This window comes from Trachypithecus francoisi, unplaced genomic scaffold (genome assembly GCF_009764315.1).
Source record: "Trachypithecus francoisi isolate TF-2019V2 unplaced genomic scaffold, Tfra_2.0 Lachesis_group16, whole genome shotgun sequence".
NCBI classification, from domain to species: Eukaryota; Metazoa; Chordata; class Mammalia; order Primates; family Cercopithecidae; genus Trachypithecus; species Trachypithecus francoisi.
The window spans coordinates 11,468,081-11,493,769 of NW_022681461.1; the positions used below are offsets into that span (position 1 = coordinate 11,468,081).

The 25,689-nt window shown below is 43.3% G+C and overlaps 1 protein-coding gene across 3 annotated transcripts in view; it reads left to right on the forward strand.

Moving 5' to 3' along the window:
• CUNH9orf153 (chromosome unknown C9orf153 homolog) overlaps nucleotides 1–25,689 on the forward strand; it is a 50,683-nt gene that overhangs the window by 11,667 nt on the left and 13,327 nt on the right. The window contains exon 1 of one of the 3 annotated variants that reach the window (XM_033236914.1): nucleotides 660–1,107. The exons of the other annotated variants lie outside the window; for them this stretch is intronic. The gene's annotated coding sequence lies outside the window, so the exon portion shown is untranslated. Of the gene's footprint in view, nucleotides 1–659; nucleotides 1,108–25,689 lie in introns of those variants that run through there. 3 annotated transcript variants of the gene reach the window in all.

Here is a 25,689-nt window from a genome sequence, read left to right on the forward strand (position 1 = left end):
CAGGTGTCCACTGACTGGGGACAGGGGATGAGAAATTAATTTCATGGACACAGATTCAGTTGGAAAAGACGAAAAAGCTCTGGAGATGGAAGGCGGTGCCCGTGGTACAATGTGAATGTACTGAATGTCACAGAATTGTGTACCTAAAACGTGTTAACATGGTAAGTTTCATGTTATGGATATGTTGCCAGTGTTCACAAGTTGTTAACTCAATTAGACTAAATACCCAATAGATTGCATTCTGGGGAAATGGCTGTTTCAGGAAAATTTTCAGTGATTGCCACAAGGACCTCCCAGGGATGGGGATGGAGTCTGGAGCACAGCTGCATGGCTCAGGGAGAGAATTTGCACGGCCAAGCAGCCCCCGGTCCACTTCTCCCCATGGCTGGCCAGGTGCAAAGAACATAGCTCTACCTCCTATTTATTATCTCCCTCAATTTCTTACTTGCACTTTGCCCATGTCTATAGAAGGAAAAACTTGACTGATTAGAAATTATATTCACGGCGCCTGTAGTCCCAGCTACTCGGGAGGCTGAGGCAGGAGAATGGCGTGAACCTGGGAGGCGGAGCTTGCAGTGAGCCGAGCTCGCGCCACTGCACTCCAGCCTGGGTGACAGAGCAAGACTCCATTTCAAAAAAAAGAAAAGAAATGATATTCACGCCAGTCTGGGCAACATGGGGAAACCCCATCTCTACAGAAAAATACATAAATTAATCAGGCGTGGAGGCGTGCGCCTGGGGTCCCAGCCACAGACTGAGGCAGAAAAAAAAAAAAATTGCATTCACAATTCAGCTACTCAGCTACTCAATGTTCACTCTTTAAAAATGCCTTTCCATCGTCCTCCACCATCTTCCCACCTATTATTCTCCCATCCCCCACCAAGCAGCAAGATAATTCTCCTTCGCTTAGTGTCATATAGCTGTTTATGTGACCTTGAGGATGTCCACATGTCACAATGGACAGTCACTTACTCAACACTAAGCAATGACATGCTAGGAGTGGGGCTGGGCCTTGGGGCCGCCGGAGGAATGAGACTCAGCCTCTGCCCTGAGAGTGCAGAGACAAGACAGATATGACCAGGTGAAGAGACAACTGTAAGACAAGTGGTAAGTGCAGCTACAGCCATAGCCACAGGGCACTGTGAGACCACAGAGCAGCGAAAGCTAAGCCAGCCTAGGCTTGGCAAGGAGGCGTGGAGTGAGGTGGGCAATGGCCAGGGTGGGAAGACCAGAGCTGAGAGGTGAGATGGGGTTTGGGTTTATCTTTACTAATAAGGATGAGGAGCCTGTTTCATCTTCCTCCAGGCAGGTCACAGAAGCTGGAACCCAGTTGATCATGCCGAGCCTGCAGACGCCCTCATCCCTTCCAGCCTTCAACACTGATAGCCCTGCCCTCTCTCCCCAGCCTCTGTGCCTTCATCCTCCCCGTGTTCCCATGGATGCTTGGTCCTGACTTTGCACCCCTCCCTCACACCCAGTGTCCTTTCTCTTTCCTCTGCCACTTGGGAGGCTGAGTGGGAGGATCACCTGAGCCCAGGAGGCTGAGGCTGCAGTGACCAGTGTTCACGCCACAGCACTCCAGCTGGGGTGATAGAGTGAGAAAAACGACAACACTGCTCTGTATGATACTATAAAAGTGGATATATGTAATTGCACATTGTGGCATCTCATAGAATGCCCAACACCAAGAATGGACCCTAATGTAAACTGTGAAGTGTGGGCTTTAGTTAATAACCATGCGTTGATATTGGCTCATCACGTATAACAAATGTACCACACAAACATACGTAGTGAAGAAAAGGGGAAGCTGTGTGTATGGTGCAGGGAAGGCGGGGTGTGGGAACACTGTACTTTCTAACCAATTCTAAAATTGCTCTAAAAATTAAGTATATTAATTTTTTAAAAAAGTTTCATTAAATTAGCAATATAATAGTTGCTTACCCAAGAAAATTCAGGTTTTCAAATATTGCGTTTTAGAGCAATTATTTCCAGGTGTGAGGGTGATCTGGCTGCAACATCTGTCACCCCACTGATGGCCAGGGTTAATTTGTCTGATCTGGCTGGCGAGGTGGGTGTCCCCTTCCTTCCTCATCACTCCACACGTCCCTCCAGACGCTGCGGACGACCTTCCCCAATAGAGGAGGGCCGTTCTTTGGCCAAGGGTATATGAGTAGATGCACGCCCCTGCTAGAACCTCCCAACAAGCTCTCTAAAAGTAATTACTTCAAAGGAGGGATTGAGAGTTTCATCCTCTATGACAGAGTTAATTTTTCCTTTTTTTTTTTTTTTTTAAGATGGAGTCTCGCTCTGTCACCCAGGCTGGAGTGCAGTGGCGCGATCTCAGCTCACTGCAACTTCCACCTCCTGGGTTCAAATGATTCTCCTGCCTCAGCCTCCCGAGTAGCTGGGACTACAGGTGCCCACCACCACGCCTGGCTAATTTTTTTTGTATTTTTAGTACACACAGGGTTTCACCATGTTACCCAGGATGGTCTTGATCTCCTGACCCCGTGACCTGCCCCCTCGGCCTCCCAAAGTGCTGAGATTATGGGCGTGAGCCACAGCGCCCGTACTATAAAAATTTTAGTAATAAAGGTTGTCCTTAATAGTTGAGTGTGCACAGCTATAAAACCCAGACAAAGTAATCTGGCCTCTGCATCTAATATCTGCTCAGGATTGATGAGCTCTCTCCCCGCCCTCCATGTTAACACAAAATGGGTTGTTTGAGCTGCCCACACGGCTCATTCCCTGAAGCATCGTGACAGGACACTGTCACCTTTGTCATCCATTGTGTTGGTATATAAATGCACTCAACGGATCTGTTCCTGGCCAAGACCACAGACTTTTCCACTCTCTCTGAGGAGCTAAGTCTGATTGTCATATTTTCGGTTCTGATTATTATATCAGTAGTAGCAAATTGCCTTCGCTGTCAATCAATCGTGTTGTCAATTCACCCTCTGACAATGAGAGCAGAAGGCCTAAAATGACTGAGCGCCTACTCTGTGCCGACTGCCATGCCAGACAAGCGGCTCCCCTGGGAAGACAGCCAGACTCAAGGGTAAGAAATCAAGGGAATCAACCAGGAAAGCCCATTAGGCATTTTGGGGAAAGACCAGGCAGGAGCTGATGAAGTCTAGATGAAAAGTGACAGCTGAGAGAACTGAAAAAGGGGCAGATGTTGTCTTGTTTGGCTTGATGGAGCCTCCAGCTGATTCCAAGTGAAAGCCAGGAGGGAGGACTTTAAAAGGCCTGCCGTTCTGCAGGGGAATCTTCAGGTTCCTATGGGCTCTCATCTCCTCACCAAGGAGTCTGCACACTTAGACCAGCACTCCCAAAGCATGGAACCCAGTATTCACTGCAGTGAGCCCAGATGCTTTGGGGTTTCAGAGGAAAAGGCAATGTGTTGGCCTAAAGGAAGAAGCCGAGGCAAAAATTAATGTAAGTAGAGAGCTTATGTGAGCCAAGTTTGAGGACTGCAACCCTGGGGACATTGATTCAAGTTGCCCAGAATATATGCTCCAATTTGCAATTATAAGTGGGTTTTTAAAGGGAAAGAAGAAGGGGTAGTTCTAAAGTTGTTTACCAAGTGTTTACATTGGTTCATTAAAATACCGTAAGCTTCTTTTTTCTTCTTCTTCTTGTTGAGACGAGGTTTCCTTGTGTTACCCAGGCTGGTCTTGAACTCCTGTACTCAAGTGATCTCTCACCTCAGCCTCCCATGTAGCTGGGATTACAGGTGCATGCCACGGCGACTCAAAATAGCATAAGCGATTGATTGGCTATACGTTGTTCTTTGTATCACAGATTCCAGAAACATGAAGATATGGGTGAGGGTCACATTGTGCAACTCAGCATTTTAGGTAATTTATCAGCTAGTCTGGAAACTACAAGGAATAAAAGAAAAATACAAAATGCCTTTAAACAATTAACCCTGTGCATAGGGTTAATGAGACTCTCCTGTCTCTCTGATAAATTTTGCATTCCTCAGATTCTTCCGACTGCTCTGAGCTACTTTCCTCTCCCAAGTGAAACAGTTGTAGTCACACTTCATAAATTGAAAATGTAGCAAAGTAATGATTTCCCAGAAATCTCATTTTGTTCCTAATAGCCCCTGCGTATTTAAATGTTGAGCATTTTCCACGAAGATGATATTAATCAAATGTTCTTAAATAACATTCAATGAACAGGATACAGTTCATTCTGGCTAATATGTTTCACAACATTTGCTTATTTCTGTTTAGTAAATCTACAGTCTTTATCATTGCTATTGGGTCATATTAGATTGAATCAGTGGCTCAAAAGTATTCATTGAAACCTAAAATAATGATGGAGACAGTAGTGGATGTTCCACACATCAGAATCATCTATGAACACACATAGTGCTCATGATTCCAGAATGATGTGGGATGGCAACCAGGACTCACTGCGTCAAGCAAATCTGCAGGTGTGATGATCTTACAGAGGCAGCTGAAAAGTGAAAGTGAGTAAGAAGTGCCACAATGAACATCTGAAAAACGTGTTAGATTAAATCAAAGTTCTCCTTCCCCAAGTCCCCTGAGCAAAGTATAAGACCTGGCCAGGGACCGGGTGCAGTGGCTTACGCCTGTAATCCCAGCGCTTTGGGAGGCCCAGGTGGGCAGATCACGAGGTCAGGAGATCAAGACCATCCTGGCTAACACAGTGAAAACCCATCTCTACTAAAAAATACAAAAGATTAGCCAGGTGTGGTGGTGGGCACCTGTAGTCCCAGCTACTCGGGAGGTTGAGGCAGGAGAATGGTGTGAACCTGAGAGGCAGAGCTTGCAGTGAGCTGAGATAGTGCCACTGCACTCCCACCTGGGCAACAGAGCGTGACTCCATCTCAAAAAAAAAAAAAAAAAAGAAAACAACAACAACAACAAAAACCTGGCCAGATGAGGGCTTGTTAAGGCTCATAAAACAGTACCCCTGCAGGAGCCAAGGGAAAAATGTCCTTTTTGCTCTCTGAAGGTTTGCTGAAAAAAAAATAACTCACAAAAGGCAGATTTATTGGGGAAAAGGAGTATGAATTTTATAATGTGCACATAGGAAAGAACCACAGAGAGATTACTCCAAACGCTCAGTGGGGGTACAGAAGCTTCCATACCATCTTGAGGTTACCAACAGAACGGGAGCTCAGAGAACGGCCCAGAACAAGTTATGGTGGTAAATCAGGTTATGGTGCATGACAGGTTATGGCGGGGAGAGAGGAGGAGGCCTGGCTAGCAAAGGTGGTCTTGCTATGTAGATGAAACCTCACAGGTAGCAGCCTTCAGAAAGAAGAGATGGTAAGTGTTTCCGACCTTCAAAGGTGTCAAACTCTCAGTTAATATTTCCTAGATCAAACAAGGCTCAGAAGTAAGCCAAGCCGCATCAAGGCAGATTCCGTACAGGTGCAAATCTCCCCACGAAAGACAGCTTTGCAGGGCTACTTCTGTTTGCTGGCTCTCTGAACAGACACCTCAAAATATATCAAAGAAGGATATTTTGGGGGTAAAACTGTTTTTATTTCTGTCAGTCCTACTTTGAAACTTTAAAAAACTTTCACATATTAAAAGCCATGTTCATGGCTTTACAGAGATTTGGGTTAGAAGTTGTTAGAGATAGGCAAAGGAGTGGGAAAAATTTGGGACAAGCAAAAAAGCAAATTTAAATATATTGTCCATATATTCTTGAATTAGTCTCTTATTTCTTTTTCTTTCTTTTCTTTTCTTTTTTTTTTTTTTTTCTTTTTTTTGAGACAGGGTCTCACTCTGTCTTTCAGGTTGGAGTGCAGTGGTGTGATCTTGGCTCACTGCAACCTCCACCTCCTGGGTTCAAGCCATTCTCCCACCTAAGCCTCCTGAGTAGCTGGGACTACAGGCGTGCATCACCATGCCCAGCTAATTTTTGTATTTTTGATAGAGATGGGGTTTCACCATGTTTACCAGGCTGACTGGCTGGTCTCAAACTCCTGGCCTCAGGTGATCCACCCATCTTGGCCTTCCAAAGTGCTGGGATTACAAGTGTGAGTCACTGTGCCCGGCCAAATCTCTTGGTTCTGAGAATAGATCAGTTCAGTGAAACCATTTTCTCCCATTCCAGAAGTTGGCATTGCAGATGGGCTAGGCTTCTCTATACTATGCAGGTAAACAGATCTTTAATAAGAGGCATTTCTATGGAAGAAAAACAAAGATTAACATCTGGAATGTTCTATCTATAAACTAGTTGTTCTAATCTAAACTCTGTCTCTACTAAAAATACAAAAATGAGCTGGTTGTGGTGGCACACACTTGTAATCCCAGCTACTTGGAAAGCTGAGGCAGGAAGATCACTTGAACCCAGGAGGCAGAGGTTGCAGTGAGCCAAGATGGCGCCACTGCACCCCAGCGTCGGCAACAGAGTGAGACTCCATCTCAAAACAAAACAAAAAAGACCAAATAACCACAGCATGAGACCAACAGAATCTGTCTCCGAATCTGTCTCCGAATCTGTCTCGTCTTCCCTCTTCTCCCCATCTCTCTCTCTCTCTCTCTCTCTCCTCTCTCTCTCTCTCTCTCTCTCTACTACTACTACCTGGAAATCTTGTTTAAAAGAGGAAACCGAATTTTGCCTTTGCATCAGTGTATTATTAAGGCTAAAACTAACTTTAATAAAACCTGATAAACAGATCCATTCAATTGTAATCAGTTTTGACCACACATGATAAGATTTCCATAAACCTTTAACCTCTTACAATTTTTTTATTCTTTCTTTCCCCAGTTTTTTATTTCCATTTAGGTTTATCTATTTTTTATTCCTTTAATTTAAAAGCTTTCAAAACCTCTAAACTGACAAAATTATATTCCCTTTAACAAAAACCACATTCTCATGATGTTGTATAATTTTTTTCCAAAACCACATTCTACTTTTCTTATTACACTTTGTATTCAAAATTGTTTATCTTATACTTGGTAGTTTTACTTTATATATATATTAATTGCGATGTTAACTCTTAGAAAACCTAGAAAGTAAGCAATTTTAACTGTTAGTCACATACTAACAATTTATGATACACATTTTATTATTTTTAGAAATATAGGCTTTCTAACGAAACAGTATTTCAGTGTGAAACAGGACATATTTACTAACAGATCTAAATAAGTTTCATTTCTCTAAAATAGGAAGCCAAAATTATAGGAGCATAAACTCATATTTAATCATTAATATCTTGGCATTACATCATATTTGGATATCATCTAGATACTTAATGAATATCCATTATTTAATTTAGCTTAGCAAAACTCTAGGAGTTTTTATTACCAAAAAGATTTGATAAAACTTTTCTAAGTAAACATATTCTAAAAAACAATTATTATTAAACATTTGGCCAGCTGCAGTGGCTCACACCTGTAGTCCCAACTACTTGGGAGGGTGAGGCAGGAGGATTGCTTGAGCCCAGGAGTTTGAGGCTGCTATGAGCTATGGCTACATCTATGAATAGCCACTTCACTCCACCCTGGTCAAAATAGCAGGACTCTGTCTCTTAATAAAAAAGGAAGATTAGGCTGGGCATGGTGGCTCACGCCTGTAATCCCAGCACTTTGGGAGGCTGAGGTGGGAGGATCATAAGGTCAGGAGATCGAGACCATCCTGGCTAATGCAGTGAAACCCCATCTCTACTAAAAATATAAAAAATTAGCCGGGCGTGGTGGCGGCGCCTGTAGTCCCAGCTACTCGGGAGGCTGAGGCAGGAGAATGGCGTGAACCCGGGAGGCGGAGCTTGCAGTGAGCCGAGATCGTGCCACTGCACTCCAGACTGGGCGACTGAGCAAGACTCTGTCTCAAAAAAAAAGGAAGATTAAAAATTTGTACACCCTTTTCACAATTCATTTTCAACTACCCTTCTGAGAGTAGAGGAGAAGCTTTCCCTTTGTTCCCACAACACCACTGAAACTTCTGATTTATTAAATAAACAAACACAGTAACATTCTAATAAACCAGTAGAGTTTCTCTGTAACAAAAACAACAAAGAATTACTTTCTAGGACAAAACTGATTGATTTCATTATTAAACAGAGTAAAGACAAAAGTGTCCAATACATTATTCAAATGACTTACTTATTGAAACACAAAGAGATACATGTTACATTATTGTAAAGAACCATAAACCTGGCTACAGAGTTAATCATATATGTTATACTTAGAGAAAAATACAATGAGCTATTGGCCAAACAGCTTTGTCAAATATCTTATTGTACAAATATGGTACTGTTGGGGTTCAGAAGCCAATACCCCAGAATATGGCCCTTTGACATGCTGAATGGAAGAAGCCCCAAGGCCTCTGTGGCCTTTCCCATGTCCTGTCTCTCAATTCTGTATCACCTTCCAAAGCACAGGCTACAGTTGTTCTCTGAAGTTCCCTTACCTGCCTGGAGTCCAGATTTGCCAAAAAAAACTATTATCTCCAAGTCCTGTCCCTGAGTTCTCATGAACTGAACTCATAGCCCATGAAGAAAGACCTTCTCTCAAGAGCAAAAGAAAAACAAGTTTAAAAAGAAAAAACACATTGAAGTCTGTCAGCACACTTGGACAGACTTTTGTCAGAAACCATTGTCTGCTCTGTGTGTCCAACAGACTCTGTCCCAGGCCGTTGTACATTCTTCAAGCCCATAGAATTCCACCCTCTTAAATCTTTTACTATCCCCATAAAATCATCCACACTGCTCCATCACCCTTGGCCCCCAGAAGATGAACATATAACCATTTGTACCCCATTAAGTGGGAGGATAATCACTGTGATTTTCCCCCTATGTACTCTAGTAAATTTCTATGCCATTTCTCCTATCAATCTGCCTTTCGTCAGTTGATTTTTCAGCTTAACTTCAGAGAGCAAAGGGGAAGTTGACCAGGTGCAGTGGCTCATGCCTGTAATCCCAGTACTGTGGGAAGCTGAGGTCAGGAGTTCGAGAGCAGCCTGGTCAACATGGCGAAACCCCGTCTCTATTAAAAATATAAAAAGTAGCCGGGCATGATGGCAGACGCCTGTAATCCCAGCTACTCTGGAGGCTGAGGTGGAAGAATCGCTTGAACCCGGGAGGCGGAGGTTGCAGTGAGCCGAGATCGTGCCACTGCACTCCAGCCTGGGCAACAGAGAGAGACTCTGTCTCAAAACAAACAAAAAGTAGAAAAAACAAATAATTTGTGCAAATAAATGAATAATAAGTGCAACCTCTACCCTCAGTGCAGACAAATGGAAATCTCCGGGGAATCCTACCAGCTCAGGAAAAACCTAAAGATACTCATCACATCAAGGGACCCTCCCCCAAAGGATTCACCCAAAGTCTGTGAGTCCCAACAACGTGTGCAGAGCCTCCCGCCAGCTTTTTAGCATTTCACTCTCACTGAGCAGACGACCAATGATCCCCAGACCATCAGAGGACTGCCTTTATAATGGAAGGTAGGGGCCAAAACAAACAGGGACAAAAAAGAGAGACTGTGTTGGCAGAAGAAAACTTCAAAAGAACAATCAGAGTATCATTGAGGGATAAGAGAAGATAATTTTGCATCATGAAATGTGAATGAATGACAGGAAAAGGAACACTTGGGATAAAAACAGCTCTTTTTAAATCATCTTCTTCTTTATTTATTTAGAAAGGGTCTCACTCTGTTGTCCAGGCTGGTGTGGAGAGGCATGATCATGGCTCACTACAGCCTCAGTCTCCAGGGCTCAATGGATCCTCCCACCTTAGCCTCACATGTAGCTGGGACTACGGGTGCACCACTATGCCTGGCTAAGTTTTGCGTTTTTTGTAGAGACAGGTTCTTGCCATGTTACCCAGGCTGGTCTCAAAATCCTGGGCTCAAGCCATCCACCCTCTTCAGCCTCCCAAAGTGTTGAGATTACAGCTGTGAGCCACCATGTCCAGCCTAAAAACAACTCTTACAAGCTAAGTGAATGAAAACAAAATAGGAAGGTTAGAAGATAAAGCAAAGGAATGTGCACAAGAAAACAATGAAAAAAGACAGCCTGGCAACCTGGTGAAAAAAAAAAAAAAAGCGAGAGAGAGAGCAAAAAGACAGAGTATTCATTGTACCCCAAAGAGTTCTGCTTTGATCTACTCCTGAGATTTGATACTTGGCCATAGGGAGCAAAAATTACAGAAAATACAAAAAATGTAGAGCAGTGCCGTTCCCTGACTGCATTTTGGCTGGATTGCTGTCTCTGGCCCACTGTGGAGTCCTACCAGATGTCCCAACAGTGATGCTGTTATCCAGGACTAAGTCAAGACTTTGCCCTTTGGCTTCCCCAAAGAGACTCGTGTGAACTCGCAGGAAGTGGAAGCCAGATGGGGACCTGCCTCTGTGCAGATCTCCATCCCCTGGGAGCCTGCATCTAGCTTGGGAAACACTGCTTTCCCTTTCATCCACGTCTTGCTACTCCATTTTCAAAAGTAAATACTGTCATGATAGGAACATGTAAATCAATAGCAAAACTACAGAAATAACAAGACAGTGATGCCCATAGAACTGAGAATGGGGTAGCCTGTGGTTGGAGGGAGGGGATTCACTTGGAGATGGCCATCCGGAGGTCTCATGATACTGTCTGTTAACCTATTGGTGAGTGCATTTTTATTATTTGTTGCTTGTATTTTTATTATTTAAAAATAACACATATACATTTTATACCCTGTTTTCATGCTCAAGACAATTAGATGTTGAGAGAAAAGTAGTACTTGTTAAGGTTTTTGAAATGCAAATGAGATTTTTTTTAAAAAATTATTTCATGTGTTAATCCACGAGTCCAGTTTGGCTGCTTTAAGTGGCTGCTTGCGGCACCGAGGGTCTTCACCAAGTAATGATGACCTTCTATAGCCTGACCCTGCTGGTCAGGACTGAAAAGTCTGTACTATTAATGTGGAAGATGGCTTGTCAGGCTGTCTTTGGTAGTCCAGGCTGTAGTACAATGGTTGCACTGCAGAGGGCTTCATTTTTTCCAAATCCTTAGTAAACTCCTTCACCCCTCAGTGACAGAAATCAATGGCATGCGATTGAGTGTCCTTTAAAATTACATTCAAATGCTGCAAGAGAACCTGAAAAAAATCTTTCCAAGTCAAAAAATTTATTTTTTTTGGATTGGATTTATTATCTCTTTGCCAAGCTGTCCTCAGCTGAGATGATCAACTGCTCAGCGGATGAACTTGACATGGCAGTGAGAGGAGACTTCAGAGGGAAATCACCCCGTAATGTTTGCTTTTGTAGAGAACTCGGTGACATGTTTGTCACATGAGTAAATTGTAAGCCACCTGGCAGGGCCACCAAACACTAGCTGTCACTGCAGGAGACTTATAACTGGGAGCTGAGGTTTTGTAAATTAATAGAAATAAGGTGAAAAGAAAGCTGTGGGGTGTGGAAATGGACAAACTGACCCAGTGCCCAAGTATCATCAGGATTCCTTAGGGGAAAACAGCAATGTGAGCATCTCCTGTCGCTCACAGGAAAGCATCATTTGTAAAGTCATGTGTTTACTTTGAGAATTGTGATCAATCTTTTCTTTTTACTTGCCTGGAATTCTGTGCCGATGCCCTGAATAGATCAATTAGAGTGATTTGCAGGCAAGTAAAAAAGAAAACCTAATTGCAGGTGACACTAAAAATAGGAAGCATATACCTGCAGAGCAGCTTTATTCACCATCCCAAAGAGGTGAAAGCTACTCAATTTTCCCTCCACAGATGAACAGATAAAATGAGGTGTGCAACCCACCGTGGAGTATTACTCTATAACGTGGATGAACCCGGAGGATATCGTACTAAGTGAAATAAGCCAGTCCCCAAAAAACCAATACTGTATGATGTCACTAATATGAGGGTCCTAGAGTAGTCACACTCACAGACAGAACACAGAATGGTGGCTGCCAAGGTTTAGGGGGAAGGGAGAAGTGGAAGTTTTTCAGTGAGTATAACATTTCAGTTTTACAAGATGAAAGGCTTCTGGAGATGCGTTACACAATGATGCACATGCAGTTAACACTACTGAATACTACACTTACAAATGGTTAAGATGGTGAATTTTGTGGTATGTATTTTACCATGATTAAAAATAAAATTTTTAAAAGGGAGATGTGGCTGGGCACGGTGACTCATGCCTGTAATCCCAGCACTTTGGGAGACCAAGGTGGGTGGATCACCTGACGTCAGGAGTTCGAGACCAGCCTGGCCAACATGGCGAAACCCCATCCCTACTAAAAACACAAAAATTAGTTGGTTGTGGTGGCAGGCACCTGTAATCCCAGCTACTCAGGAGACTGAGGCAGGAGAATCTCTTGAACCTGGGAGGCGGAGTTTGCAGTGAGCTGGGATTGTGCCATTGCACTCCAGCCTGGGCAACAAGAGTGAAACTCCGTCTCAAAAAGAGAGGTGTAAGTTTGAGGAGAAATCTATAGGATGCTTTTGTTTACATAAAGTTCAAACACATGCAGAAATGACAATATAGTATGTTGTCAGGGATACATGCACATGTGCAAAATGGAAATAAAAAAGGAGAATGCTAAACACAAAATTCAGGACAGTGGTTATCCCTGGGACTAGGGAGGGAGAAAGATGGAACTGAGGATGGAGACAGAAGGCTTCAGTGGTGTTCCCGACACTCTTCATCTGGGTTTGGGGCTCACAGGCCTTTAAAATTATTCATTCACCAAGAAAGAAAACACTCCCATTTAAACTCTGACATGCTCTGTAATCACTTAAAATTTTTATTTTATATGTTCTTTGTTTTAGAGAAGAAGAGCTCTTTTAGATCTATTTAGGCATTGATTTTTATCATACATCCACTGCCCCAGTGTCTATCATGACCACTACTAAATCAGTATTATCTTTGACATCAGCATTGTCCAATAGAAATAGAATGCAGGCCGGGCGCGGTGGCTCAAGCCTGTAATCCCAGCACTTTGGGAGGCCGAGACGGGCGGATCACGAGGTCAGGAGATCGAGACCATCCTGGCTAACACGGTGAAACCCCGTCTCTACTAAAAAATACAAAAACTAGCCGGGCGAGGTAGTGGGCGCCTGTAGTCCCAGCTACTCCGGGAGGTTGAGGCAGGAGAATGGCGTGAACCCGGGAGGCGGAGCTTGCAGTGAGCTGAGATCCGGCCACTGCACTCCAGCCTGGGGGACAGAGCGAGACTCTGTCTCAAAAAAAAAAAGAAAAAAAAAAAAAGAAATAGAATGCAAGTCATTTATGTGATTTTAAATCTTCTAGATAGCCAGCTTAGAAAAGGTGAACGAGGCCAGCATAATGACTCACACCTGTAATCCCAGCACTATGAGAGACTGAGATGGGAGGATCACCTGAGGTCAGGAGTTTGAGACCAGCCAGGCAACAAAGCAAGACCCTGTCTCTACGAAAAAAAAAATATATATTTTGAAAGAGAAAAGGTGAAAGATACAGGCAAAATTAATTTTAACACTATATTTTATTTAACTCTGTGTCTAAAATATTATCTTTTCTGTATCTAATTGATATGAAAATCCCTAAGGAGATACTTTTCATTCTGTTTTCATACTTCAGCACATGTCAATTTGGACCACTCACACTGCAAGCTCTCAGTAACCATATTTGGCTAGTGGTTACCATATTGGATGGTACAGATCTAGAAAGCACTTGAAACAGCAATTAAACTCAACTTGTACTCTCCATAATGTGTGTGTATATAGGGTGAATGGATGGCCTTATGAACAGCTATGTCCAATTTCATGCAGATCTAGGTCATAGGAACTAGTCTGGAGGCCACTGGGCCAGCATCAACTGTGAGACCGATTGATTGTGAGATGCAGTCTGCTTTTCAGAAATGTGAAAATGTGAAATTGATGCAATACGGTAGTTGCAAAGCAACTGTCTGTGAGTATGGGGACCAGCTGTTATTAGAAAAGCCTAACAACAATGTAGCCAGATGGTGCTGGAAGCCTGCAAGAAAGTGAATCTGAACTCGCAATGTTAGATTCGGGCGAGGTGGCTTGCTAAATGCAGTTTTGTCACCTGTTAGGTGGCTAGAGCCTGGGGGATCATCGTTAAGGGTCTGAGAGGCTGAGGTAGGAGAATTGCTTGAACCCGGGAGGCAGAGGTTGCGGTGAGTGGAGATCGTGCCATTGCACTCCAGCCTGGACAACAAGAGCGAAACTCTGTCTCAAAAAAAAAAAAAAAAAAAAAAAAAAAAGCAGGGGTTTTAGGTGCTCTATGGCCAGAACTTGGGACAGAGACCAAACATATTTCAAATTATACCACAGTTGTTTCTGTTGTAGTGGAAGGTTTATACTTGAACATCTAATTTATTCTCTATGATCATGTTGAATTCAGGAGGGAGAGAGAAAATCCCCTATGCCCACTTATCTATCTGGAAAATTATTCTCGAGAGTAGGAATTGCTTCAAATATTGTTTCATTTTCCCAAAGGGTCTGTCATGGGACTGAGTATAATAGTAACTCGACAGACACTTTCCATAGAGACTAATTTCTCCTCAAAACAGGAAGGCAGCCTGGTCTGCAACACATCATCGAAGGAACCCATGCTTTCTGTAAAAAAACAAATCCAAATAGTGGAAAACATTCGAAATAGTAAAGTGCCAAAGTCCCGCTTTTGTGCCTTCCTGCTCAGTCCCCTCTATCAAGACGTGGCCTGCGGGGCCGGGTGTGGTGGTTCACGCCTGTAATCCCAACACTTTGGGAGGCCCAGGCGGGTGGATTACCTGAGGTCAGGAGTTCGAGACCAGCCTGGCCAACATGGTAAAATCCCATCTCTACTAAAAATACAAAAATTAGCCAGGTGTGGTGGTGGGTACCTGTAATCCCAGGTACTCAGGAGACTGAGGCAGGAGAATCACTTGAACCTGGGAGATGGAGATTGCCATGAGCTGAGATCACGCCACTGCACTCCACCCTGGGTGACAGAGTGAGACTCCATCGAAAAAAAGTGGTATGCGTCCTTCCAGAGGATGCTCTGTGAATTCACAACTATGCATAGATTCTCACTTGATAGGCAAACGTGTTTTCTCTCCTACATAAAATACATATTTGGCTTCGTTTTTTATATGGTGGGCTCATACTGTATAATTACTGTTATCATGCATTCGGCATTTTTTTTTTTTTTTTTTTTGAGACGGAGTCTCGCTCTGTTGCCCAGGCTGGAGTGCAGTGGCGCAATCTCGGCTCACTGCAAGCTCCGCCTCCTGGGTTCACGCCATTCTCCTGCCTCAGCCTCCCGAGTAGCTGGGACTACAGGCGCCCACCACCATGCCCGGCTAATTTTTTGTATTTTTAGTCGAGACGGGGTTTCACTGTATTAGCCAGGATGGTCTCAATCTCCTGACCTCATGATCCACCTGCCTCGGCCTCCCAAAGTGCTGGGATTACAGGCGTGAGCCACCGCGCCCGGCGTATTCAGCATTTTTTTGTTGTTGTTGTTTGTTTGAGATGGAGTCTTGCTCTGCCACCCAGGCTGGAGTGCAGTGGCCGGATCTCAGCTCACTGCAAGCTCCGCCTCCCGGGTTCATGCCATTCTCCTGCCTCAGCCTCCCGAGTAGCTGGGACTACAGGCGCCCACCACCATGCCCGGCTAGTTTTTTGTATTTTTAAGTAGAGACAGGGTTTCACCGTATTAGCCAGGATGGTCTCGATCTCCTGACCTCGTGATCCGCCCGTCTCGGCCTCCCAAAGTGCTGGGATTATAGGCTTGAGCCACCGCGCCCAGCCCCTCAGCATTTTTAGTAAGTTTCTAATTGATAAATTATAAGCTGTACATGGCAGCCAGAGTGCTCTTTTAAGAGTAAATGTAAGTTAGAAAAACAAAACAAAACAAATCTGTGCCAACTACTCAGCTCAGCCTGCTGCACAAAGAAAGTCTTGTGGCAGAAGAAAAAACAAGAGTGTAAGCCAGATCCTGTCTTTCTTTGAGCCTGCAGTGGCTCCTCAGTTCCCTCTCTGCAAGGCCCTAAGAAGACAGGGCTCTCTTCCTTTCCCTCGTCTCTCCCTCTCTCCTGTTTCTCTTGCAACCTGCTCTTCCTCCAGCACATGGCCTTTGCCCTGGCTGGTCCTTCTGCCTGGAAGGTTCTCCCTCGTTTTTCTCAGGGCTCACTGTCACCTCTACAGGCTTTGGCTCAAATGTCACCTTCCCAGTGAGGTCAACCCAACCACCCTATTTGAAGTTGCAACCCTCCATCACCACACTCCCACTCCTCTTCCCCCTGATCTCTCTGGTAACCTTCATTGCACTTAACAGCTTTCAAACTGATGAATTACACATGATGTTCTGTAAGTTCCCCTTTGCTGGCCTGTAAACTCCACAAGAGGCTGGGCATGGTGGCTCATGCCTGTAATCCCAGGACTTTGGGGGGCCGAGGCGGGAGGATCACTTGAGAACAGGAGTTCACGACCAGCTTGACCAACATGGTGAAGTCCCGTCTCTACTAAAAATAGAAAGATTAGCCAGGCATGGTGGTGGGGACCTGTAATCTCAGCTACTTGGGAGGTTGAGGCAGGAGCCTCGCTTGAACCCAGGAGGTGGAGGTTGCATGAACTGAGATCTTGCTGCTGTATTCTAGCCTGGGCGACAGAACGAGACTCCATCTCCAAAAAAAAAAAAAAAAAAAAGAAAGAAAGAAATGTATGACTTTTCCTATAAAAACTTGGCTATGTAAGCCATCAGGGAGTTTGGTTCTTAAGCATGAGAACTGCCCAAGTCTCCTTACTTAGCCTCCTATAATACATGCCTCACTTTCTCTTGCTACAATCATGATGTCAGTATTTGGCTTTGCTGTGCTCAGCAGACAGACCCAAGTTCAGTTTGATAACAATCTCCCTCCCACAACCAAAGCCATTCTTGGCATCCTGAAATAGATGGGGATCCCTCACCTGGAGAAAGGAGGCTGGGTGTCTCCCAGGCAGGCCAGCTCCAGGCAGGACCTGGAACACGCAGCCCTAGTTCTCTCCTGGCATCTCTTTCTCGTGCCCAGGCAGAAGCGCCTAGGGTGTGCTAAATGACAGGGCTGAAGTGGAAATCAGAACACGTTCTTGTAGAAATAGCATAAGGCAGCACTCATGCTGGACAGAGGTATGTATACTAGGTGGTGGACTTTCCATCATTAGTAGGAAAAGCAAAGAGGGGGCTGTCTGTATAAGCATAGAAAAAATAAGCTCAATATATAGGTTACCTGATGAAAGGGTTAATATGAGAAGGCAGAGGAGAGTGGGTAGGGGCACAAAAGAAAAGCAAATTAGGCCCAGGCCCGGTGGCTCACACCTGTGATCCCAGCACTTTGGGAGGCCAAGGCAGGCAGATCACAAGGTCAGGAGTTCGAGACCAGCCTGGTCAATATGATGAAACCCTGTCTTTAGTAAAAATACAAAAATTAGCCAGGAGTGGTGGCGCACACCTATACAGCTACTCGGGAGGCTGAGGCAGAAGAATCGCTTGAACCCAGGAGTTGGAAGTTGCAATGAGCCAAGGTCGTGCCACTGCACTCTAGCCTGGGCAACAGAGGGAGACTCCATCTCAAAAAAAAAAAAAAGAAAAGAAAAGAAAATTAGTGCAGTTGCGGTGGCTCACATGTGTAATTCCACCACTTTGGGAGGCTGAGGTGGGTGGATCACTTGAAGTCAGGAGTTTAAGACCAGCCTGGCCAACATGGTGAAACCCTATCTCTACTAAAAACACAAACATAAGCCGGGCATGGTGGTGTGCACCTGTAGTCCCAGCTACCTGAGAGGCTGAGGTGGGAGAATCGCTTGAACCCGGGAGGCAGAGGTTACAGTGAGCTGAGATAGTGCCACTGCACTCCAGCCTGGGTGACAGAGCAAGATTCTGTCCCAAAAAAAAAAAAAAAAGAAAAAGAAAAAAGCAAATTAAATTGCACTGAAAAACGTATGTATGACAAGATCATATTTATCCACTATAGCATAATATATAAAACTGTGTGTTCTGATGTCAAACTACTGGTTTCATCTCAGATTTGCTACTTATTAGCGCTATTGTGCTAGGGAAGAGGATTTGCTACTTATTAGCGCTATTGTGCTAGGGAAGAGGATTTGCTACTTATTAGCGCTATTGTGCTAGGGAAGAGGATTTGCTACTTATTAGCGCTATTGTGCTAGGGAAGAGGCGCTTACCCTGTCTGTGTTTCGATTTCTTCAAATGTAAAATGGGGATTATAATGGTACATGTGTCAGAAAGTTGTTGAGTGGATCAAATGGGATAAGACATTTAAGTTCTTAGAACCACATGATTATAAAGGCACATAGTAAATGTTCACAGAGTATCAGTTAGTATTCACAGCTCTTAGCAGTGGTCAGTATCATTGAGTTGTGTGCACTGGTGCCTTCATTATAAGACACATAATGCTCAGGGCACTGAACTGCCCCACCATCAGGGTCTCTCACCCTGAGTGGTGCTGGGTGCATCCTGGGAAATTCTAATAGCCCAGATTCCCTTTTATATGTACCAGGCAGGTCCTTCTGTTAACACAGTTTTCCTTCAAGCAGATCACAATGTAACTGACTACATTTTTGTTTCCTTTAAAAGACAGCTTTATTTAGGTATCATTTACATAAGATAAAACTCACTCTTTTTCGCATACAATTCAATGATTTTTAGTAAATTCACAGAGTTGTTCAACCAACACCACCATCTAACTTGAGAACTTTTCTGTCATCCCCAAAAGAAACATGGTGCCCATTGGCACTCACTTCCCATTACCCCTCCAGCCCCAGGCAGGCTGTAAGGGTTTGCTGCTGAGCCCCAGTCCAACCACCTTATTTGGGCTCGCCTAAACTATAATTCCTCAGTGAAACATTACAAGCAATCTCCCATGATGTGTAATTTCTACAGACAGCTGCCTTCATCCATTTCTTTTTTTTTCTTTCTGCTGATTTGAAAATGTGTCTTTTTTAATTGCAAAAGTAATAAATCTTTATTGTACAATATATAAAAGTACAGAGTTGTAAGAAAGAGACAAATTTCTCATAATCTTACCACTAGATGGAACTGTTAACATTTTTAAGTGAATCTCATATATATATACACACACACACTCATATATATGAGTATATATCTATATATATACACACACACACACACACACATATATATATATATATATATTTTGAGACAGAGTCTCACTCTGTCACCAGGCTGGAGTGCAGTGGTGCAATCTCAGCTTACTGCAACCTCCTCCTCCTGGGTTCAAGCAATCCCTTTGTCTCAGCCTCCCAAGTAGGTGGGACTACCAGCATGCACTGCCACGCCTGGCAAATTTTTTTTTTTTTTTTTTTTTGAGACAGAGTCTCGCTCTGTCACCAGGCTGGAGTGCAGTGGCACAGTCTCGCCTCACTGCAAGCTCTGCCTCCTGGGTTCATGCCATTCTCCTGCCTCAGCCTCCCCAGCAGCTGGAACTACAGGCACCTGCCACCACACCTGGCTAATTTTTTATATTTTTAGTAGAGACAGGGTTTCACCGTGTTAGCCAGGATGGTCTCGATCTCCTGAACTCGTGATCCGCCCGCGTTGGCCTCCTAAAGTGCTGGGATGATAGGTGTGAGCCACCACTCTCGGCCGCCTTGCTAATTTTTTGTGTTTTAGTAGAGATGGGGTTTCACCATGTTGGCCAGGATGGTCTCAATCTCCTGACCTCGAGATCAGCCCTCTCTGGCCTCCAAAAGTGATGGGATTACAGGCATGAGCCACCACATCCACCCCATATATGTTTTTTTTACAAAAATAGAATTATATTATAGATAGTTTCTTATATCTTTTTGTTTAGTATAAATATTATTTTTAAATGTTCCTGTCATTAAATATTTCTGTACAGTTTTGTAATTTCCCCAAATTTGTTCAATTATGAGCCCCTCATTGGACATTATTTCTTATTTTTTTCTCTTCTATATAATACCTTTTTTACATCTCTGGAGATCTGTTTCAGCACACATCTCTGCCATTGGTTATACTAACATCTCTCATTCAACTTGGAATTACTTCTTTACTTACTGTGCTAATTCATGAAAGAAAAATTTAAAGATACAAGGGAAGTAAAAGTTCCACTGTAACCCATAGTCTTAGGGACGACTGTTTGAGCAGTCCCACTCTTGGGGTATATCCTTTCATAATTTAAAATGAATATATAAGCCTTCACTATAGGTATATTTTAAACAAAAACAAGATCATGTTCCAGGTATTTTGAAAATTTCCAGCTTTCTGTTACTGGTATCTAGCTTAACTCCACTGTCGTATGAGAACAGACATTGTATGATTTTCTATTCCTTTCAATTAATTCAATTCATGTGTGTTTTATGGCCCGGGGTCTGGTTTATCGTGGTGAATGTCCCGTGTGGACTTGATCTTGAGAAGAATGTGTAATCTGCCATTGCTGGATGAAGTAGTAGTCTACAGATGTCAATTACATCCAGTTGATTGAGGGGGCCGTTGAGTTCCACTTTGTCCTTACTGATATTCTGCCTGCTGGATCTGTCCATTTTTGATAGAGGGGTATTAAAGTCTCCAACTATAATAATGGATCCATCTATTTCTTCTTATACTTCAATCAGTTTTTGCCTCACATGGTTTCTTTGGGGGTTTTTTGTTTTGTTTTGTTTTTTTGGTTTCTGGTTTTTTGAGACGGAATCTCTCTCTGTCACCCAGGTTGGAGTGCAGTGGTGTGATCTCCACTCACTGCAACCTCTGCCTCCAGGGTTCAACCTATTCTCCTGCCTCAGCCTCCCGAGTAGGTGGGACTAACTACAGGTGCCCAACACCACACGTGGCTAATTTTTTAAATGTGTTTTTAGTAGAGACAGGGTTTTGCCATACTGGCCGGGCTGGTTTCAAACTCCTCACCTGAGGTGATCTACCTACCTTGGCCTTCCAAAGTGCTGGGATTACAGGCATGAGCCACCATGCCTGGCTTGCCTCACATGTTTTGACACTTTGTTGTTAGGTGCATACATGTTACAAATTGTTATGTATTGACCCCTTTATCATTACCTAAAGCCCCTCCTCATCCCTGATAAATGTTCTTGCTTTGAAGTCTGCTCTGTCTGAAATCAATATAACTACTCCTGTATTCTTTTGATTAATAAGGATAATATCTCTTTCTCTATCTCTTTACTTTTGATCTATAAGAGTTCTTATACTTAAAGTGTGTTTCTGGCCAGGTACAGTGGCACACACATGTACTCCCACCTACTTGGGAGGCTGAGGCAGGAGGATTGCTTAAGCCTACGAGTTTGAAACCAGCCTGGGCAACATGGACCCCATCTCATTTAAAAAAGTAAATAACAAAGTATGTTTCTTGTAGACAACATATAATTAATTGGGTCTTCTTTTTGGTCCACTCTGACACTTTCTATTTCTAATTAGTGTATTTAGACCACTGACATTAAAAGTGATTGTGATGGGTTTGTATTAATATTTACCAAATGTTTTACTGTTTTTTATTTTTTGCCCTTGTTCCTTGTTTCTATTTTTGTCTTTCACACTTTCTGCCTTTTGTAGTTTTAACTGACCATTTTATATGATTCAATTTTTCTCCTCTCTTAGCATATCAATTATATTTCTTTTTTACTTTTTAGTGGTTGCCCTAGAGTTTGCAATATATGTTTACAACTAACCCAAGTCCACTTTTAAATTACACTGTACACCTTGCAGGCAGTGTGAGTACCTTATAATAACAAAATACTCCTAATTATTTCCTCTTGTTCTTTGTATCATCGTTGTCGTTTGTTTCATTTTATAATAAGCTGTAATTGTTTGAATACATTCTTGCTATTATATTTTGTTTTGTTTTTTATTTAGAGACAGGTTCTCCCAATATTGCCCAGGCTGGCCTCAAACTCCTAGGTTTAAGCAATCCTCCTGCCTCCGCCTCCAAAAGTGCTGGAATTACAGGCATGAGCCACCTAGTGCAGCCTGCTATTATTATATTGAACAAACTGTTATCTGTTTCACCAATTAAGAATAAGAAAAACAAACACTTTTATTTTAATCTTCGTTTACTCCTTCTCTAATATGTTTCACTTCCTTATGTAGTTCTGAGTTTCTTACCTACATAATTTTCCTTCTCTCTGAAGAACTTCTTTAACATTTCTTGCAAGGCAGGTCTACTGGCAACACATTCCCTCAATGTTTGCTTGCCTGAGAAAGTACCTCTCTTTTACTTTTTTTTTTTTTTTCAGTTGGAGTCTCGCCCTGTCACCTAGGCTGGAGTGCAATGGCACAATCTCAGCTCACTGCAACCTCTGCCTCCCGGGTTCAAGTGATTCTCCTGCCTTAGCTGCCTGAGTAGCTGGGATTACAGGTACATGCCACTATGCTGGCTAACTTTTTGTATTTTCAGTAGAGACAGGCTTTCACCATGTTGACCAGGCTGGTCTAGAACTCCTGACCTCGTGATCTACCTGCCTCAGCTTCCCAAAGAGCTGGGATTACAGGCGTGAGACACCATGCCTGGTCCTCTCTCTCTTTTACTCTTGAAGGATAATTCACAGAATACAGAATTCTAGGTTGGTGTTTTTTTTTTTTTCTCTCAGCACTTGAACCATTTCATTCCATTCTCTGCTTCTTTGCATGCTTTTTGAGGAGAAGGAAGAGTTAATTTTTATCTTTGCTATTTATAGCAAATAATTATTTCTAATCTTCCTGTGGCTTCTTTCAAGATTTCTTTATCTTTGGTTTTCTGGAGTATGAATATGATATACCTATGTGAAGTTTTTTGTTTTGGGGGTTTTATGCATTTAACTTATTTGATGTTCTCTGAGCTTCTTGGATCTATGGTTTGGTGTACAACATTAATTTGGGGAAATTTTAAGTCATTATTGCTTCAAATGTTGCTTCTGTTTCTTTCTTCTCCTGGTATTCTCATTATGCATATGTTATACCTTTTGTAATCGTCCCACAATTCTTGGATATTCTGTTACCATTTTTTTCCAGTGTTTCTCTCTCTCTCTCTCTCTCTCTCTCTCTCTCTCTCTCTCTCTCTCCTCTCTCTCTCTCTCTCGCTCTCTCTCTCCTCCTCTCTCTCTCTCTCTCTTTGAGATGGAGTCTTGCTCTGTCACCCACGCTGGAGTGCAGTGGCGCAATCTTGGCTCAGTGCAACCTCCACCTCCTGGGTTCAAGCGATTCTCCTGCCTCAGCCTCCCGAGTAGCACGTGCCACCACGCCCGGCTAATTTTTGTATTTTTAGTAGAGAGGGGGTTTCACCATGTTGGTCAGGCTGGTCTCCAACTCCTGACCTCGTGATCCACCTGCCTCGGTCTCCCAAAGTGCTGGGATTACAGGCGTGAGCCACCACACCTAGCCTTTTTTTGGTTGATTTTTCAGGTTTGGAACATTCTGTTGAGATATCCTTAAGCTCAGACATTCTGTCCTCAGCCACAGCCAGTCTACTAATGAGCCCATCAATGGCATTCTGCATTTCTGTGACAGTGTTTCTGGCCTTTAGCATTTCTTTTTGATTCTTTCTTAGAATTCTCATCTCCTACTTATATTGTCTGTCTGTTCTTGCATGCTGTCTACGTTTCCCATGAGAGCCCTTAGCACATTGTTCATGGTTGTTTTACATTCACAGTCTGGTAATTCCAGCATCCCTGCCATATCTGAATCTAGTTCTGATGCTTGCTCTCTCTCTTCAAATTCTATTTTTTGCCTTATCATTTTTTGTTGAAAGTTGAACATGATTCCTGTACTGGCTCTTCTGGAGGTTTCTGCCCTGTTCTCAGGGAGCTTCCTACTGCAGTAAGCTGCAGTTCTCTGTATTTACCTGTCTGTTTCCGTTTCTCCAATTTTAGGTCAGCAATTTGCCCTGTGACCTTACTTCTCTGCCAGATCTAAGAAGAGTTGCTGGTAATTCCAAGCTCCTTGCATGCCAGAGGAGAAGCCACACTAGAAGTCCCATTGCCCATATACCAATTGGGTTGTCTTTTAATTGTTGATTTCTAAGTGTTCTTTGTACATCTGGATACAAGTTCCGTGTCAGATGTGTGATTTGTAAATATTTTCTCTCATTCTGTGATTGGTGTTTTCACTATTTTCGCTAAAGCACAAACGTTTTTAATTGTGATGAAGTCCAACTTTTCTCTTCTTCTGTAGCTTATGCTTTCATGTTATATCCAAGAAACTATTGTCTAACCCAGGGTCACAAACATTTACCCCTATGTTTTATTCTAGGAGTTTTATAGTTTCAGCTCTCATACTTAGTTCTATAATCCATTTTAGGTTCATTTTGTATAAGGATTGAAGTAGGGGTCTAACGTCATTCTTCTATGTGTGGATATTTAATTGTCCCAGCACCATTTATTGAAAAGACTATTTGCCTCCATTGAATTGTTTTGGCAACTTTGTCAGAAAATTGATTCACCATAATTGGGTTCTCTCTAAATAATTTTTAGCCTTTATTTCATTTCCTGTTTTTACGTTTTCCTTTTATATGACACAATAGCTGTTCAACAGTGTGGTTCTTTCCATTTCAACTTCAGTTCTACTATGTTTTTATTTAGATTGTCATAAAAGAGAAGGGAGGACATTCTGTTTGACTAAATGAGGAATCAGAGTAAGCATAGCCTCAAAGAAAGAACGCACAGAAGCACAGAAGATTGTTTCAGAAAAAAATGAGGCCAGCTGGCTAAAGTATAGAGAACATTTATGGCATTGTGGTAGCATTGAAATACGATTATTATTATTTTTTTTGAGACAGAGTCTCACTCTGTCGCCAGGCTGGAGTACAGTGGCTTGATCTCAGCTCACCGAAACTTCCGCCTCCCGGGTTCAAGCGATTCTCCTGCCTCAGCCTCCCGAGTAGCTGGGACTACAGGGATGCACCACCTCGCCTGGCTAATTTTTATATTTTTAGCAGAGACGGGGTTTCACCATGTTGGCCAGGATGGTCTCGCTCTCTTGACCTTGTGATCCACCCACCTCAGCCCCCCAAAGTGCTAGGATTACAGGCGTGAGCCACTGCACCCGGTCTAAAGATGATATTTTTAAATGATAGAAAAGTGTCAGAAGCAGATTGTGGTTAGTCTTTGAAAGTTTAGTCAAGAAATTTATAAACTGGATGGGCGCAATGGCTCATACCTGTAATCCTAGCACTTTAGAAGGCCAGGGCAGGTAGATCACCTGAGGTCAGGAGTTTGAGACCAGCCCGGACAACATGGCAAAATCCCGTCTCTACTAAAAATACAAAAATTATCCAGACAGAGTGGCACATCCCTGTAATCCCAGCTACTCAGGAGGCTGAGGCAGGAGAATTGCTTGAACCTGGGAGACGGAGGTTGCAGTAAGCCAAGACTACGCCACCGCACTCCAGCCTGGGTGACAGAACCAGACTCCGTCTCTAAAAAGAAAAAAGAAAAGTGAGGGCTGTGAAAACTACACTAGAATTGATCATTTAGAAGCTGCTATTTTTGTTTTGTTTTGTTTTGTTTTTTTGAGACGGAGTCTCACTCTGTCGCCCAGGCTGGAGCGCAGTGGCCCGATCTCAGCTCACTGCAAGCTCCGCCTCCCGGGTTCACGCCATTCTCCTGCCTCAGCCTCCCAAGTGGCTGGGACTACAGGCGCCCGCCAGCTCGCCCGGCTAGTTTTTTTGTATTTTTTAGTAGAGACGGGGTTTCACCGTGTTCGCCAGGATGGTCTCGATCTCCTGACCTCGTGATTCGCTCGTCTCAGCCTCCCAAAGTGCTGG